At 41.0% G+C, this 19,067-nt stretch overlaps 1 long non-coding RNA gene across 1 annotated transcript; it reads right to left on the bottom strand.

Annotated features, from left to right (window-relative positions):
• Positions 1 to 210: 210 nt before the first annotated feature.
• Positions 211 to 19,067, bottom strand: LOC110187822 (uncharacterized). Its single transcript, XR_002319902.2, has 3 exons — positions 16,786 to 19,067; positions 1,247 to 1,405; positions 211 to 801 (listed from the first exon to the last, which is right to left on the bottom strand). It is a non-coding gene; the product is annotated as an uncharacterized LOC110187822 (long non-coding RNA).

Here is a 19,067-nt window from a genome sequence, read left to right as displayed (position 1 = left end):
CAGACGGACATGGCTATATCGACTCGGCTGTTGATCCTGATCAAGAATATATATATATACTCCTTCACTGCGTTGTAAACTTCTGACTAAAATTATAATACCCTGCAAGGGTATAACAACGGGTTCCAACCAGAAAAGAAAGAGAAGGTGAAAAGGAACCGAACCATAGATAGGGGTTAAAAGGTTCAAAGCTACGCGAGCGGGCGGTTCATAAAGTTTGAAATAAGAATTGAATTTTTAATTTTTTTTTTGTTTGCGGAAAATTTTTGTTTTTTTTTAACAATTCATTTTTTTATATATATTGTTTAAATTTTTCATCGGTTTTAGAATTTTATTTATTTATTTATTATTTCATATCTAATCCATATTTATTACCCATAAATCCCTTGGTTATCATATATTTATTTATTCCATATTTATATACCTATAAGCCCAAATCTATATGATTTGCTTGCCAAATAATTCAGTCGGTGTAGCAGTGAAGCTGTTTTTTTTGTGAAATTGTTGGTTGTAGATTGTATTTGTCGTCCAATTTGAATTATGCGAGCACCTGCATGGTAGGGAAGGGATGAGCATGTGGCCTCCAGTTCATCAGGGGGAGCCAGGTCAGTTAGGTGTGTGTGAGGAACTGTAGATATTATTGTCTTTGTTTCCGCGTGTTTGAAATTAACCGCGCGGTGTATAGAGTTGTGTAAATGTCGAGTATCGATGAAATTTATTGTTGTGTGTGGCGGGCAGTGTTAGGAGATCCATGGCCCAAGGAGAGATCTAGTCGGTGCCAGCCCAAATGGCATGCAGGTTCTTTAATGGGGAAAAAACAAAATGGCGCCCAATTTATAAACGACAGCACTATATCCTGCTGAGTATATAAAGCAAGGGTATTTCTAGTTAGTGGGTAAGAGCGGACGATCGCTTAAGAGTTCACTCGCCAGAAAGAAGGACACACTAATTACAAATTTAAAAGTGGCCACAGAGATGTATCACTTTTGGGATTTGGTCCGGAATCACAAGGACGACATCAGCGGCTGATAAGAAGCTGATTTGCGAACAGTGATAAAGGGAACAATTTTACCATATGTGATATAAATCTGTGATATAGCCATAAGTAAAAGTAGGAATAGGTAAGTAGCAAAACATTGCTTGTTTAATAAAATATAGTAGATAGGGCATAAAATATTTTAAATTAATAAGAAATAAAAAAAAGGCAGATAGAAAAAGGAACTTAATTAAATTCAATTAACGTTACCAATTGTTTTTTTTTTGCGAGAATCGAAAAGTCCTGCGACATCTGACGACCTAAGTTGACGGTTCGTGAGCCTTTGGAAGCGATCAGATAAAGAAGATGACCTCGGCTGTCAAGCGTAGAGTAGGGGGTGGCATCTTTTATGACGCAGGATGAGTCCGTCTGAAAGCAAAGTGGCTTTTATTTAGCACCAGTGACTATGCATATTCCCGTAAGAATTCCTGAGGCAGAAAATGGAGAAAAGGGTGCTGAAGGGTTGATAGCAGGGTCGGTCGGAAATTCAGCGAACAACATAGGAGGAGAGTTCCACGGATCCTGAACCTAGACCCAGAAGGCACTCCAGACGGGTATTCGAATATCCAATTGGATCCGATTCAGGAACAATATTGCCTGGAGAACGCCGAAGCATACAGGTCAATGCATAAGCGAGAAATGCAGGAGCTGATTCAGGTTTCACAGGAACAGATCCTAGTCGACATGACGCATCTGATGGACATTCGCATCGACAAGTGCATGCGAGCAGGTTTTGCCGAAATGATGAAGAGGATGGATTAACGAGACGCAATTTCTTCATCATCATCGAACAGGACTGCGGATACGGAGAGGGAGGAAGAGAGAAAAAAGGGGAAAAAAAAAGCCGGAGAAGGGGGGGGGCGGAAAAAAACCTGGGGGGGGGCTGGGGAAAATTTTTATTTTAATTAATTGGGTTTAAAGAAAACCGGGGAGGGAAGGACCCAGAAAAAAGGGAAAAGAAAGGGGGAAAAAAACCCGGAGACAAAAAAAACAAAAAAATCCCCGAGGTGAAAGAGGGGGGGGGGGAAAAATAGGAGAAGAGGAAAAAGGGCGGAAAAAATCCGAAAGGAAGAAAAAAAAACCCGAAAAATTTTTTATTTTTTTTTGTTATATGGGGGTCCAATTAAGGGGAAAGCTAGGGGAATAAAGGGGGAAAATTTCTAATTTGAGGAGAACCTTCAGCACCTTTATGGAATGCGTGGGGGGGAGTTTATTTTCCTTCGTTGCGGAGGCCATAGGAGTGGTATTGGCTCCTAATCCGCACCAAGCAGCCCCGATCCTGGAAAGAGCTCAAGCAGGCACTCGAGCGGCGTTTCTGCGATAAAAGGAGAGACTACGACACAATTCAGGACATAGCCGAGAGGAAGCAGAGACCCGGAGAGACGCTGGTGGAGTACTTCACGGCGCTCAGGAAGCTAGTTGCCTCACTTGTAGGCGGAGTGGACCCGGATTGGATCATCAAAGCGGGACTCTGGATCCGGAGCGCGGAAGACAGCGCATGCGATTGCCCGCGACCTACAGGCCCAGACAGGAACAAAGGATCGGCAGAGTAGAAGAACTTCGCGGCTCGACGGTTGACCAAGAATCCCTGGCGGACACCGAAGAGGTGGTGGATGCAATAGCAGAAGCAGCGCCGAGAAAGCTTGTAATTTGCTGGAACTGCCAGAGTGGCCATGTCTACCAAGATTGCGAAGCAGCGCAGCGAAAACTCTTTTGCTATAAATGCGGGTTGCCAAACACGGTGACACCCAAATGTCCGAATTGCAGGACGGGAAACGCCCAGAGGAACGCAACTGCGACGGGCGAACCGCGTTCCATGAAGGAGCCCGAGAGGAGGCCCCAAACCAGTTAGGAAGCGAATACCGTCAGGGCACTCAACCGAGCGTGCAGGCACCAGGCCGACTACATCTGACCCTAAGCAAGAGAGTGCGCCGATATAAGGAAGCACGCGCACGGATATTCGGGGAGAATGACGCTTGTCTCGAAAAGGGTGAAAAAATCCAGAGACCGGTTCCAATTACAAACAATTAATACATTGGGAAGACTGGATAGGGAGACGAACCCAAGGCCAACTGTATCGATCCAGATTTCCGGAAGGACCATAAGTGGGCTGCTGGACTCTGGAGCATCTGTAAGCTTGCTGGGAAAACGTTGCAAAGAGCTGTTAGAAACTTTGGATATCATCTTGAAACCATACCATACCATATGCCAATGGTTAAACGCCGAATGGGGCAACTTAACTGATCCTTGGAAAGGTCACAATACCGATGACATATAAAAAGGACACGGTAGTGATGAATTTGTTTCATTGAAATCATTCATCTTTCCAAGTGAACGGACGTGTTTTTTTCTTGCGCTCTCGTTTTGTATTAAAGTTTGAATCTAACCACCGGGGTTAACTTAATTTTTCTAATTTGTGTTAATAACTTCCCGTTCACTTCGCGTGTGCATGCAGCTATTCTAATTTTGTGTATATAATTGGTTTTATTTTCCAATTTAGTTGTGCTGCTAGTGCTAGCTTTTGCATATTTTGAATTCCTTTTTGTGCCTTCTTCGTCTAGCTTTTGTTTGCGCCGTCGCAACAGCTAAACGTTTTATCTATTTATCTCCCACGCTCTCCAACTCTCTCGCTTTAGCTGTGCCGCTGCACTTCTTTTCTTATGCATGCAGCTATTCTAATTTTGTGTATATAATTGGTTTTATTTTCCAATTTAGTTGTGCTGCTAGTGCTAGCTTTTGCATATTTTGAATTCCTTTTTGTGCCTTCTTCGTCTAGCTTTTGTTTGCGCCGTCGCAACAGCTAAACGTTTTATCTATTTATCTCTCCCGCTCTCCCGCTCTCTCGCTCTCGCTGTGACTCTTCACTTCTTTCTTTATAGCTCTGTTGTTATTTTTTTCCAAGTACAAGTACAGCGGTAAGTCCTCATAATGTCCGGAACTGTTGTCTGTTTTGTTAAAACCTGCCAAAAGGCAATTGCTGCAGGTGACCTTACAATCGGCTGCTGGCTGTGCGACAACGTCATGCACGCCAAGTGTATTGGAGTTGCAGCTCGGACGGTGGACGATGTAAGAAAAAACATCGGCCTGCGTTACTGTTGTGAGGCCTGTCGCGATGTAGAAAGGGAGATGACGTCTTTCATGCGGCAAACCAAAAGCGGTAGTTCTTGGAGATTTTAATATCCCTGGTGCTATTTGGTGCTCAAATAATTCCACCAATACTCTCAATACACCTACACAACATGACTTTATCGCTGGCTTGTTTGACATTTCGCTGTCTCAAGTCAACCATGTGCGAAATTCCTTACAGCGCTTGCTTGATCTTTGCTTCGTCTCTGATCCTGCGAGAGTCAGTTTAGCAAGGGTGGCGCCTCTGACGCAGCCCGAAGATCCTTATCATCCAACTTTCGATGTGACTCTTGATATTGGGTGTGACGTACAGAATATTTCGGACCGTCCAGCCAATAAAGTCCTATGTTTTCGCAAAACGGACTTTGAACGGCTGAATAATTTTATAAACGAGTTCAATTGGTCCGATCTATACATGTGCACTGACATGGCAGTTGCCGTGGATATTTTTTACAGTGCCATGAATTCATTTTTTACTGAATGTGTTCCGTTATATTATCCGCCAAGCTCGAATAAACCGCCGTGGTTTACTAAAGAGTTGAGCCGACTTAAAAATAAAAAATCTAGACTGTATGCTAAATTTAAAATCACCGGTTCTCAATCTGCCCTTTCATTTTATTTATCAGCTCGGTCAAACTTTACCGTGCTGAACGCGCAGTGTTATAAAAACTATTTAAATCGTTGTAGGGCCCAGTTCTCACAGGACCCAAAACAGTTTTATAATTTCGTAACACTAAACGTAAACCTAAAACAAATCCTTCCTCGCTTTCATTTGAAAATACTACCGCAAATAATGATCAGGCAATAGCCGATCTATTTTCGCAGTTTTTTCAAACAACCTATTCTAGCTCTTCGTATATATACCAGACTTATTCCTACGACATACCCAAATCGAACTTAATTTTCTGTCCTAGCCTAAACGAAAGCTGTCTCCTTTTAGATCTTCATCGTGTCAAGCCAGTTTATTCGCCAGGTCCCGACGGAATTCTTGGCTGTGTGCTCAGGTATTGTGCCGACGCCCTGTGCTATCGCCTTCTGAAATTGTTTACCTTGTCCTTAGAAACCTCACACTTTCCCATTATTTGGAAGGAATCGTTTATTATTCCTCTCCACAAAAAAGGTAGCAAATTGGATGCCAGCAATTATAGAGGAATCTCTAAGTTGTCGGCCATCCTAAAATTATTTGAAAATATTATCACCCCTCAATTACAGCACCTTTGTACCTCCTCTTTCTTTCCCTTTCTCCCCCTCTCTCTTCACTCCACCGCGTACGTTGTCAGTCCTTCTTCACTGTCGCCGGCTGCCTGTTGGTGCCTAGATCACATCCGCTGGCCGGCTATTAGCGGCCGTGTTGTCGGCACCCAAGTCCACGTAGCGAGCGCGCTGCCAGCGAGCCAATGCAGATCGGTACCAGTCGATAAACAGGGCCTGACGGTACAAGATGATCCCAGTTCAGGATCATAAAGCCCATAAGGTGATTAAGTGATGTACTCCCACTCCAGACGAGACAAACACCCAGATAAAGTACACGCGTAGACCATCGGCCAGCAACCGGTTGGCACTGGAAGAGTACATGCAATGAAGAGGCCCACGAAGTTGTACAGGCGCACGAAATGGTGAACCGATGGGATATGATTAAGCTGGATGCCGGAGACCACTTAAAAGGTCACTCCAGTCATCAAAACAGCGCGTGAGCTCTCGTTAAAGGATCAGGTGGCAAAAGTGAAGCAAACAGCCAACAGCGAGTGATGATCAGACAAAGAACCCCCACCGCGCTGTAGCGGCGCTACATTGACGTCTTCAACTGCTTCTCCTCGTATACATACTGTAACGGCAGATCTCGCAAGAGATAAGCATATCTCAGTATGATGTGACCGTAGCCAGGTAACAATATCATAATCAACACGTTAACGTCAGCAAACAAGTCGGTGCAAGTGATGAAGATCACAAACATAATATCAAACATGGCTAAAAAGCCGACGAAGATGAGTGCAGCGCCTCTTATCATCTAAGCTTCGCGTAAGTCAATACACTAAACAGAAGTATAGCAATACACCAACACTTCAGAAGCAACTCAAGCTAAACTCGTGCTCCCATACCAAAGCTTCCAGCTCGCTCCCCGCCGCTAACAACGAAAGCTTAAGCGATAGCATAAAACTCCCAAAACATAGCAATAAACCACCATGTTAAGCCGTGTAGCTCCATCGCTCCCAATCACCTGCTGATTGCCCATTTCACCACCAACATTAAATCCCGTTAGGTTATTTCTCCATGTCAACATGGTTTTATTAAGCGAAGATCAACAACAACAAATCTTTTGGAGCTCTCTTCCTATATTATAAAGGGCTTCCATAATAATTGTCACACAGATGTAATCTATACTGATTTCAGTAAAGCATTTGACTCTGTTAACCATTCTCTCCTCGTTAGAAAACTCGATTCAATGGGTTTTCCAAGTGATCTTCTTAATTGGATCTTAAGTTGTTTGAATGGCAGGACGCAAAAGGTCCTCTTTAAGAATAATTTATCCAATGTTCTAAGGGTTACATCTGGTGCCCCGCAAGGAAGCCATTTGGGACCCTTATTGTTTACATTGTTCATAAATGACCTGCCCAAAGTCTTGACTAACTCCAGAGTACTTATGTACGCGGATGATGTCAAGCTTTGCGTGCAATACAATGACGTTGCTGCCAGTCGGATTTACAAAGAGGTCTTAATAATTTTTAAACTTGGTGCCGTGTAAACTTATTAAACTTTAATGACTCGAAATGCAAGCTAATGACATTCTCACGTGTCGTTCCTAAGCTTGCTTTTTACATGCTGAACTGCTGCTCTTTGGAAAGAATTAATTCTGTTGACGATTTGGGCGTCCGCTTGGACCCAAAACTTGACTTTACTGATCATATTTCGTCTATGGTGAATAGAGCCAGGGGTGTGCTTGGATTTATTAAACGGTGGTCGAAGGAATTCAATGATCCCTATGTTACTAAATCCTTATATACTTCTTTAGTTCGTCCTATCTTAGAATATGGATGCTGCGTTTGGAGCCCTCAGTACGGCGTCCATAGTAAACGCATTGAGTCGGTTAAAAAGAACTTTTTACTTTTCGCTCTACGCGGTTTAAATTGGGATGCAAACCAAAGATTACCTTTCTACTCTAGTAGACTCCTGTTAATAAACTTGCTGTCCTTAGCCAATCGTAGAACGATGCTAGGGATAACCTTTATTTTTAACCTTATCCATGGTGATGTCTGCTGACTTGTTGAGTCAGCTTAATTTCCATGTACCATGTAGAACCACTAGATCCTATATCCCATTAGTGTTGCGCCACTGTAGAACCTCCTTTGCACTGCATGAACCTTTTAGAAAGCTATGTGCAAATTATGATGAAATGATTTGTACACACTAATCTCTAACGTAGATACCCTTCCCAAATTAAAATCTTTAATAATAACACACTTAGTAAGCATGCATGCTAACAATCTGGCAGCACGCCAGTAGTCAATTGCCTCGTATTCTGCCCTATATTTTCCATCGCGCCTACTAACACCTAACCCAAACAGGCACGTGCCTGGTGTCATACGGGCCACTTGTATGTACTGACCTTAGTGCATCAACGTCCAAGAATATATGTCCATCGCTGGAACAAGAATTGTACCTGGAAGTGGATTTTTGGAAGAGTTTCAAGATAGCGCCGGAGAAGTTCAATCTAGGGTCAATTCAGGAGGAGATAATCTAAGAAGGAGAGAAGAAAGAGGAACCCGAGCCGCATGATCTGACCAAGAGCAGTCCCATTAAAGGATCGGCATTATCCCGTATCACCAGCAGTACAGTCCCTGATCTACGAGGAAGTCGACGAGATGCTCCGATTAGGCGTCATAGAGGAAAGTGACAGCGCCTGGAGTAATACGATAACACTCGTAAGGAAGCCCGGAAAAAATCATCTATGTTTAGATGCCAGAAAGCTTAATAAGATCACAATAAAGGATGCCTATACACAACAAAGCTTCGAAGGGATACTAAGCCGTATTAATCAGACCAGGTACATTCGAGCGTGGATCTGAAGCATGCTTTCTGGCAGATTGAACTGGAAGAGAAGATCCGGAGGTATACGGCGTTTACGGTGCCGGGACATCCCTTGTACCTTGACGATGCGTTCGGCCTAACAAATGCAGCGCAACGCCTTTTTCGACTCATGGAGGTTGAGGAAGAACGTCTTCATGTATCTAGATAACCTGTTGGTCGCGTCTCCGCTGGGAAGCTGGCTTGACCATAGGGTGGAAGAAGTCGCATTTCTGCTTCAAGGAACTCAGATATTTGGGCTCATCATAGGCGGAGGCATCTTGAAGACAGACCCAAAGAAAGTGGATGCAATCCAGAATTCAGGTGAGAAGCTGTCTAGGAACAGCGGGATAGTATAGGAGATTTATAAAGGGTTTCGCTGACCTCGTGGCGCCGCTGACGGATACACGGAACTATAGTGTTACGGAGAAGGAATGCTTTGCGGCCGTCGTGGCAATCAAGCGCTTCCGGTCATACATAAAACTGATGCCATTCACCGTGATTACGGGTCATGCCAGTCTGAAGTGGCTAATGTCCTTGAAGGATTTGTGTGGAAGACTGGCAAGATGGTCCCTAAAACTGCAAGCGTACGACTTTGACATCCAACACCGTGAAGGATCGAAAAATGTAGTGGCTGATACCCTATCGAGAATGGTGGAAGAGGTTCAGGAAGCAGAAGACGACTGGATGCTGGGATTTCAGACCGTAGAGTTTGAATCGGAGGAGTATTGCCAACTGCTAGACGTTGTTGATGAAGAAAAGAAAAGCAGTCAGATCTAAAGGCGGTGGATGGCTTTGTATTCAAAAGGGTCAGGACAAGCAGCAAACCAGAACTCGAAGAATGTAGCTGGAAGTTGTGGGTTCCAACGTCGTTGAGCCAGACGTTGATTGAACAAGTGCACACACGACCATGGAAGGCCCATGGAGGAATGGCAAAAACCCTGCATCTCTTAAGGCAATGGTTCGAAACTTCATCACGGACTGCAAGGTGTGCAAGGAGACTAAGCCATCGTATGAAGCTCCGAGGCCAGGACTGGGAGGGGAAACCATCACGTATCGTCCATTCCAGAAAGTCTACATTGACTTTTTGGGAAAGTATCCCCGCTCAAGAAAAGGCCACACATACATTTTTATCGTGGTCGATCAGTTCTCAAAAATTGTTGTCTTGAAGGCAATGAAGGAGGCGACAACAGCAGAAATGATCAAGTTTTTGGCGAAGGAGATTTTCCATACGTTTGGAGTTCCAAAAACCACACATTTGGACAACGGGAAACAGTTCGTGACGAAGCGGTTTCAAAGCATGATCGAGCAGTACCGGATCAGACACGTAAGGACGGCAGCCAACCAGTTTGTGCTGAACGCAATACGAGCATACCTAGAGGGTGACCACCCTCTGGGATTTGTATGTTCCAGAAATAGAGGCAGCATTAAGAAGCTTGTTTCATCAAGCTACAGGGGTAACACCGTATTTTGCCTTGTTTGAACAGAACATGTACCAATGGGGCGGATTACCAGTTAGCACGGAAACTACGGGAATTGGAGGACAACGAGCTCGAGGGCTTGGAGCCTGGAGATAGGTTCGCATAAGGCGCATGAAACCACCGCAAGGCACTTTGATCGGCAGACGCGAGAAGTAACCTTCCAGCCCGGACAAGAGGCGTTTCGCAGAAATAGTGTGCTGAGCGACTTTGAAAGGAGCTTCAACGCCAAATCGGATCAAGACGCAAAGGTCACTAGCTCACGCAGAGTTGTGGTCTAGTTAACTGTCAAAAGGAAGGGATCAGGTCCAGGCATCAGTGGGCGGTCTCCCTCGTTGGACGCTGTTTCTGCATCGTATTAGGCCCAGCGTGGACATCCTTTGCCATCAGGGTTTGTTGAGGCCAGTTTTTCACTGAAAATTCAGTTTTGGTCAATTTTGCATGTCAGTGTGGTGTTATGGCCATTTTAGGCCCAGCTGTTCCACCCAATAAATATAGTTGGAATTCAATTGATAGATCCATATTGGGGTGTTATACGATCAGCTCAGGGATGCCACCCTGCCCCAAAAACAGATCGGTAGCATGCACCACCTTATGGGGGAAAAGGATCTTTCCCTGGAATGCTTCAAAACTGAAACAACGGGTTCCAACCAGAAAAGAAAGAGAAGGTGAAAAGGAACCGAACTACAATGGGAAAGGGCGGTTAATTGGTTCAAAGCTACGCGAGCGGGCGGTTCATAAAATTTGAAATAAGAATTGAATTTTAATTTTAATTTCTGTGCGCGTGCACTCAACAAGAAAGAACTTTGAGTTATGAATTAAATTTTGTTAAAAGGCTGAGGAGGCATTTGGACGTGTGCGGAGGATCAGGGAGGACGGAAAGCCAGCTCACCTCAAAAGGTGAGTGGTCGTGGTCCGGAGGTGAAGCCCTAATATCATGGCTCTCATTTTCAGGCTCGACCATACCCAGCCCTCGCAGAGATAATTCTGGCCAAGATAAAATTGGCCAGGCCCATTTTTTTCTTGGTTCGGTTTGGTGGCCACTGATATAAAACCTGGAAACTCAAACATAACCTCTAATCTCAGCGATGAGCTTCTGCAGGCATATGTGCGCCGACTACCGCCATTAAAAATATGTACATGAGAGCCGCCATTAAATAAGAATTGGTAACAAGAAAAGAGAATCGGCGAGGAAGGCCGACACGCCTTCCGAGTGGCGACACCGGGAGCTTTGTAGCTTCAGCCAAAATTTTTTCTTAGTTTTAGGTTAAATTCAAATGTGTTTTTTCTTGTGTTTTTTTTGCGTAAAATGTTTGTTGTTTATTTTTTAACTATTTATCTATATATATAAAAATGCTCTGTTCGTGTCTACTTCCTTTATAGACTTGAAAAGTTCTGAACCGTTTAAGCCCAAATTTTTACACAACATGCGTTGAGGTTCCAGCTCGGTTATTGTCTACTTTTGATGTTGATAGCTTATCTGCGGTTGCGAATATATCAATTTTTTTAGCGTTTCCCCGTGCCCCTACTGCTGCGCCCTCTACAGGCAGCCAGCTGAATCGAAGCATTTCCTGTCAAACATTCAAAACATATTGAAAGAAGAAACTTGAAAAGTTCTGAACCGTTTAAGCCCAAATTTTTACACAACATGCGTTGAGGTTCCAGCTCGGTTATTGTCTACTTTTGATGTTGATAGCTTATCTGCATTTGCGAATATATCAATTTTTTTCGCGTTTCCCCGTGCCCCTACTGCTGCGCCCTCTACAGGCAGCCAGCTGAATCAAAGCATTTCCTGTCAAACATTCAAAACATATTGAAAGAAGAAATTGGAGATACAAATTTTATTTTTTTGTTCAGCTTCATTACGAAACGAAGTCATGCCACCCAAGAAGTCGAGTTTGGGTCGTCGTACTCGCAATACAGAAGCAAACAGACGTAAGATTACGAATATGACTGACGAAGAACGGGCCTCCATCCGAGAGACTGAGCGGCTGAAAGCAATGCAGATGCACAACGCGCAATCAGCAGAAAGACGAGGAGATAGGCTTTAGAGAAAACGATTGAGAATTAGGCAGTCGCGTTCTGCAGCAATCGATTTGATTCACTCTCAAAATAATGAACGCAACAGGGCAAGGGTAGCTGAAGCGCGTTTAAAGCTTGCAGAAGATCAAAACCTGCAATACAATCGTCTTGCATTCCGATATAATCCAACTATTGATTACAGCTCAAATCGCAATGTCGTTATTGGCCGGATGCATCAGGTGTGCACATACTGTCAGGCTCCTTCGATTGAATCAGACGAAACTTCGGTCCGAGGAATATATCCATTTGCGGGATGCTCTGATGAATGACCGTAATACAACCAACGTTGGAAAGCTCACGATTTTGCCATCCTCATACATAGGTAGTCCACGCCACATGCAGGAACATGCTCAAGATGTCATGGCATATGTTCATTGCTACGGCCGTCCAGACTTATTTATCACCTTCGCATGCAATCCATCTTGGTACGAGATAGTGCAGCTGTTATTTCCTGGACAATCGTCTAGGATAGGCATGACATCACAGCCCGTGTTTTCAGACAACAGCTCAAGTCACTGATGGATTTCATTGTGAAACATGGAGTTTTTGGATCTGTGCGGTGCTGGATGTATTCAATAGAATGGCAGAAGAGAGGATTGCCGCTTGCGCACATACTGATTTGGCTGTATGATAAATTTACTCCAGACGAAATCGACGATGTTATATGCGCTGAGATTCCACGGGCCGAGGTTGATACGGATTTGCATGAAGTTGTCATCAAGAACATTATCCATGGCCCTTGTGGTACCTTCAACCCATGTTCACCATGAATGGTAGACGGGAAGTGTTCCAAGCGATATCCTCGAGCATTTACAGCCAACACCGTAACAGGGGACGATGGATATCCTCTGTATAGGAGACGGTCAACTGAAGATGGAGGAACTTCGGCAACTTTAAACATGAGAATTGGTGATATTGAGGTAGACAATCGTTGGGTGGTTCCATACTCACCACTATTGTCAAAATCATACAAAGCGCACATCAACGTAGAATATTGCAATTCCGTGAAATCGATTAAATATAACTGCAAGTACGTGAATAAAGGCAGCGATATGACAGTTTTTGGTGTTCAGGCAGAAAATGATGACAGCAATGCAGTACGAGTTGTCGATGAAATCGCTCAATACCAGGCTGGAAGATACATAAGCAGCAACGAGGCTGCATGGCGAATTTTTTCGTTCCCAATTCATGAACGCTATCCAGCTGTAGTTCACTTGGCAGTCAATTTGGAGAATGGTCAACGTGTCTATTTCACAGAACTAAATGTGCAAGAAAGAGTCCTGAATCCGCCTACGATAACTCTGACTGCCTTCTTCACCTTATGCCAGGAAGATGTATTCAGAAGTGCCCTCTTAACCACAATATGCCACAAAGAAACGTGGCAGGGTACAGCTAGTATATTTATATATTTGTTACATTTTTTATCGATTTTAGCATTTTATTTATTTATATATTATTTCATATTATTTATTTACTTATATATTTCATGTTTATTGCATATTTATTACACATTAATCCCTTGATATTTATATTTATTTATTCCATATTTATATACCTATATGCCCAAATCTATTTGTTTTTGCTTACCAAATACTTCAGTCGGTCGCAGTGAAGCTTTTTTTTGTGAAATTGTTGGTTGTAGATTGTATTTGTCGTCTAGATTTTCCCTGCAACCCACCCCCCGCAGGTCTATTAGTACGGACATAACATAATTTCTCGATCATTCCAATTGCAGCTATTTGATATGGTAGTACGATTTTCATAAAATTTTTAACCAAAAATCTGTTGCAAACTAGAAAAGATTTTTTTCTAGAAATTCTCTGATCGTTCATATGGCAGCTGTATGATATAATCGTCCGGCTTCTTCCGACATATATACGAGTGAGATTATATAGAAGACTAACGTATGTAGGCCAAATATTCATCTTGGCCGGTGTTCTCCTAATGGTGATTTGATTAATTAGGATGGATTGGTAACTGCCCTCCTTTACCTCCTGCTCTTAGCACTTAGACAGTGTGAAATTAATAAAGCGTTAACGGCGGATAACCGGAGTTGACTCAATACGAGCTTAAGTATGTAACATGCAGAAGGTGGCATCTACCTTCTGCCTGTTACATAGACTCTGTCTTGGAACTGTAATATATGTACATACATAATTTCATTGTACACATGGCTATTGACGCCACTTTGTGTATAGTTTTTTATTGTTTCAACAGATATCAATATTGAATAGATTCAATGCACAAAGCTTCGTATAGAAGGTATCGCAGCGTCGAGTTTACACGATTATAGATTTTTTTGTTAGTTTTCAATGTAATATACCAAACTACAAATAATTTGTCATTCATTCATACATACATGTATGAACGTACTATCATGCGAAAAGCGACCCTGCAGTACCTCTTGTCATCAATAGGCCACTGTCATCGACGCGCCGACTGCGACTTCTACCGAGTCGACGCTCTGCCCACGATACAGTTACGACAGTAGTCTAGACGGCAGTAGTCGGCAGTACCATGACCCGTCCGTTGATGATTTGTTGATGATTCATTGATTAATTGGTGATGAGTTTTTAATGAATTGTTGTTGATTACAGCCTAGGAAATGCTCATGTTAAATTCATCAACAATTTGTATGGCCATTCATCGATGAATCATCAACAACACCGCCTTGACTGTTGATGAAACGTTGTCTGGTACTTCAGGGAAATTACTCAAAGTGTGCGTGGTAGCCATATATTTAATTCTGTATTCTCCAGGCAACTTTTGTAAAACATTTCAGTATTTTGGTACTTAATAACTTAAATGAATAATTTTTGCTTCAAAGTTTGTATTAGCGATTTTAATAATCATGTTGATCATAAAAAACTTACTGCCTAGAGCTGTTTTTGACTTTTTTTAACATGCAGTAAAGATTTTTAATGTATTTGAAATATTTAGTAATGAAAACTTACATATGTATGCAGGCCTGCTCCGGATTTTTATAGCCTTGCAGGGTATTATAATTTCAGTCAGAAGTTTGCAACGCAGTGAAGGAGGCACCTCCGACCATATAAAGTATATATATTCTTGATCACGATCAACAGCCGAGTAGATCTAGCCATGTCCGTCTGTGCGTTTCTACGCAAACTAGTCTCTCAGTTTTATAGCTATATGAATGAAACTTTGTAGTTAGCCTTCTATATACTCTCACTCGTATCATATAGCTGCCATAGGAATGATCGGAAAATTTTTACAAACAAAATTTTAACATTTTCAGTTTTCGATGGAATTGGATCAAATTAAAGATATAGCCATTTTATTATACTCTTCAATTTTGTGTAAAATTTTATGAAAATCGGACTACTATATCATATAGCTCCCATAGGAACGATCGAGAAATTAATACAATTAAAAATTATAACTTTTTCAGTTTTCAGTAGATTTTTATCAAATTTGAGATATAGCCATTTTATATTAGTCTTAAATTTGGTGTCAAATTTCATGACGACTATATCATATAACATAGGTGCCAAATCTGTGAATGTAAAACTGCAAATATAATATGTATAGGTGAATGAAATGAAAACAGGTCTTACTTCATTGTTTTTTAACACAAATATATATAATTTATACTGTATGGATTCCTAATCATAAAAGTTCTATCTGCAAGGGTATATAAACTTCGGCGCGCCGAAGTTAGCTTCCTTTCCTGTTTTATCTTCGTTTTCTTTTTTACGAAATTTTTTTCATTTCGTTTTCAACTGCTCCGTTTTTTAATAACGTTTTGTTGTATAAATTTTTAATAGTTTTACTACTTAATATTGCTTATTTGCTGTTTTAATTTTAGAGGAATTAATTAATTTTTGTCCTCTGTTTTATCATTTAAAGAATTTAATTTAATAGATCATTTATAATCATTTATTTTAAAACAGTGCCAACGTAATCTACCACGATCTGTTTTTTTCTGTTGTTGAACCGTCCAAAATAGTTGGTAACTTAATCCGCAGAAACCACTTAAACCGTCTATGCTTATGTTTACGTTTATGTGTTTTGGATAACGCACAGCTGTTCGATCAACTATTGGATAGAAGACTGAGATTTAGCTCAGTGGGGAGACAGTATTTCTTAGCGGACATCATATTTACACACAGGGTGATCTGTAATCATTTTTTTTAAATTGAAAATGAAGTCGAAAACAGTTTGGAAGGCTTGATTTGGGAAGTGATTTGGGAACATGTTCTCAAGCCTATATGCCATATAGTATATGGCGTCATCACTACGCTAAAACAACTTGGAGTTTATCTTATTTTATTTAAAATTTTAAACGCCACAAGAGGAACAGCTACGGTTTTGATGCAAAGGTTAATGCGGACACATAGTAATCTGCATTTGAAAAATAGTTAGCAAATTATTATTGTTAATGTTTTCTCTTAACAATAATATGCGGGCTAAATATAAAAAAATATATATTTATTGTTCTTTAGTGCGGCCGCGGGTAAAAAATACTATATATAGATAATAATAAATATAATACATGCAAATATTCAGTGTTTTCCGGCTGTACACGGTCTTCCGGCCAAAAGCTAAAGTAGTACTTTGGCCGGTGTCGATCTTTGGGCATTATGTGAGTTTGTTTACTCCCTGCAGTACCGCATGTTATCAATAGGCCACTGTCATCAACCGCCGACTGCGACTTCTACCGAGGAGACGCTCTGCCGACTGCGACTTCTAACGAGTCGACCCTTTGCCGACCACGACTTCTATGTATATAATATTTGAACATACGTACATACATACATATGTATACATATACATATACATAAATTGCGGCCGCTGCAGGCAGCGTACCCGCGATACTTACTACTCAGACAATCTAATTTTTCTACCCAAAAATTTGTTTTTTTTTCATTTATCAAACTCTTTCTATAAAAATAGCTCAACACATACATATGTACATATGTACATAAATAATTTATAGAACTCACTGAACTTAAGCTTATAATAATATGTGTTAGATACCTGTCGTGCGTCCCGTGGAGTTGCCTTCAACGGCTCCCAAATCACTAGTTCCTGTTCGAAAAAGAAGAGTTCTGGCCCGAGGCCGATTATGGTGATATAGAAAAGCACCACGGGTTCTATTCTAAAATCATTTAACTAAACTTAACATCAGAATTTCGTATTAACTAGCGCTCTCCGCATTGTGTCCTCCTAATTGTGCACGACAATGGAAGATTTTGGTCACTCTAAAGATACCTACGCCCATGATACAATTATACAAGGTAGTCTCGTCGGCTGCCTAACTGTTCGGCTTTTTGTCAGTGCCTTAACCCTTGTGTGAGATGTCGTTCTGCAATTTCTGTCGGAAGCACGTGCATGAAGTAAAATTGATAAAAGCACCAAAATGTTTAACCAAGTGGACATTGTGGGAGGAAATTAAGGAGCTGGAAATTGTTTTTTTAGATATAGTTTCTGATTATTTTAGTACTACAAAAAACGTTAAGGAGAAATAGGTGCTCAGAATATAAACATTAATTTAGATATAAAAAAATCTTTCTTTGAGATTCGCATATATTTTAAAATTAAGAATTTAAACAAAAAAATAGGTATACAAAAACAAAAATAACGATTAATTTCAAATTCAAAACAAACAAATTCAAATTCAACTCTTTTTACTATATATGAACAATATAACTCCCATGGACTATCTAAGGGTTAAACTAAAAGCTCTTTTGTCGTTTCACTCGCACTTACTTCGCAGACTCCTCTCACTCGCACTTGTTGTGAGTAATGAATAGGGGAGTGCTTTTGCCGACGAGACTACCTTGTATAATTCTACCATGCCTACGCCTATTGATTAAGCACGGAATAGTACGGTACGGAGAGGGTAAATCAAAGACATTAGAATCTATAAGATGCCTTAAAATTTTGATTCGAACGGCAATGGCCCTCTACCTGCTCTCACAAAGGTGAGAGCGTAGAAATCTAAAAATTATTATGTGCTTGCTTGTATGAGTAAACACAACCCTGCAGTACCCCGTGTCATCAATAGGCCACTGTCATCAACATGTCATCAACCGCCGACTGCGACTTCTACCGAGGCGACGCTCTGCCGACTGCGACTTCTACCGAGTCGACCCTTTGCCGACTGCGACTTCTACTACGACGCTCTGCCCACGATACAGTTACGGCGGCAGTCTAGACGGCAGTACCATAGCCCGGCCGTTGAGAAATTTGTTGATGAAACATCGATGAATTGTTGATGGATCATCGATTTATTGTTGATGAATTTTTATTGATGACAGCCTAGGTCATGCCCATGTTAAGTAAATCAACGGTTTGTATGGCCTGTCATCGATGAAAAATCAACAGCACCCCCTTGACTGTTGATGAAACGTTGATGAATTGTTGATGACAGGTACTGCAGGGTATACATACATATGTATGTATGTACTTATATGATTCGGGGCGTGGGTCAGACCACTGTTTCATATATACATAAATATATGAGGATTAAAAAAAGGAACACAAGAGTAAATTAAAATTTCAACTATAATTTTAAAAATATTAAAAATGGTGTGTACATTGATTAAACAAATGCGTATTAAATAGTAATACATAAATAGGTACATACAAGAACAAATTTATTCATTTATTATGTATGTATGTAGTTGTCCATTCAGATTTGTACACTACCAGCAATATAAATAAGACTATCTACAAAATTAATAAAATATCTGTAGTTCGCAGAGAATGAACGGACGGACAGGCAGAATATATGTACATATGTACATACAAACGTATGTAACAATTATAATAAATATTTTTAAATGATTGAGATGCAATTGCTCCACAGTTTAATAGCCACTGCCAGAAAAGTCATTATTACAATAAGCAGCGAATATAACAAGTTGACAGATATACAAATAAGGTATAATAATTTAGGAAAAAAAATTTATTAAAATAAAATATTTTTTTTTTTTAAGAAAATTAAGAAATCTTGAATTTATGTTTGTGTATGGATAGATTAATCCGATATTGCATTTGGATGCATACCCACCCTTTTACCTAACATATCACATTGAAATGACTTTTACTTAATTGTCAACTGTCTTGTAGATAATATGCTTGGCTTTAATACGACATTACATCACATTGACCCCTATGTTATTTAATGTAAACAAGTTTTTTGTGTGTTAAGGAATTTTTAATTTGGGTATCCTCAGAGCGATGGTTTAAGACGGAATAACTATGTACCATTTTCTGCAAAAACGTTGCAGATGCTGCTTCGCAGAAAGCCCTGA

The sequence above is a fragment of the Drosophila serrata genome, unplaced genomic scaffold (genome assembly GCF_035046125.1).
Source record: "Drosophila serrata isolate PLE 108 unplaced genomic scaffold, ASM3504612v1 contig_256, whole genome shotgun sequence".
NCBI lineage: Eukaryota > Metazoa > Arthropoda > Insecta > Diptera > Drosophilidae > Drosophila > Drosophila serrata.
Note: the sequence above shows the minus strand (reverse complement) of the source record. Positions and strands in the feature narration are given on the sequence as shown.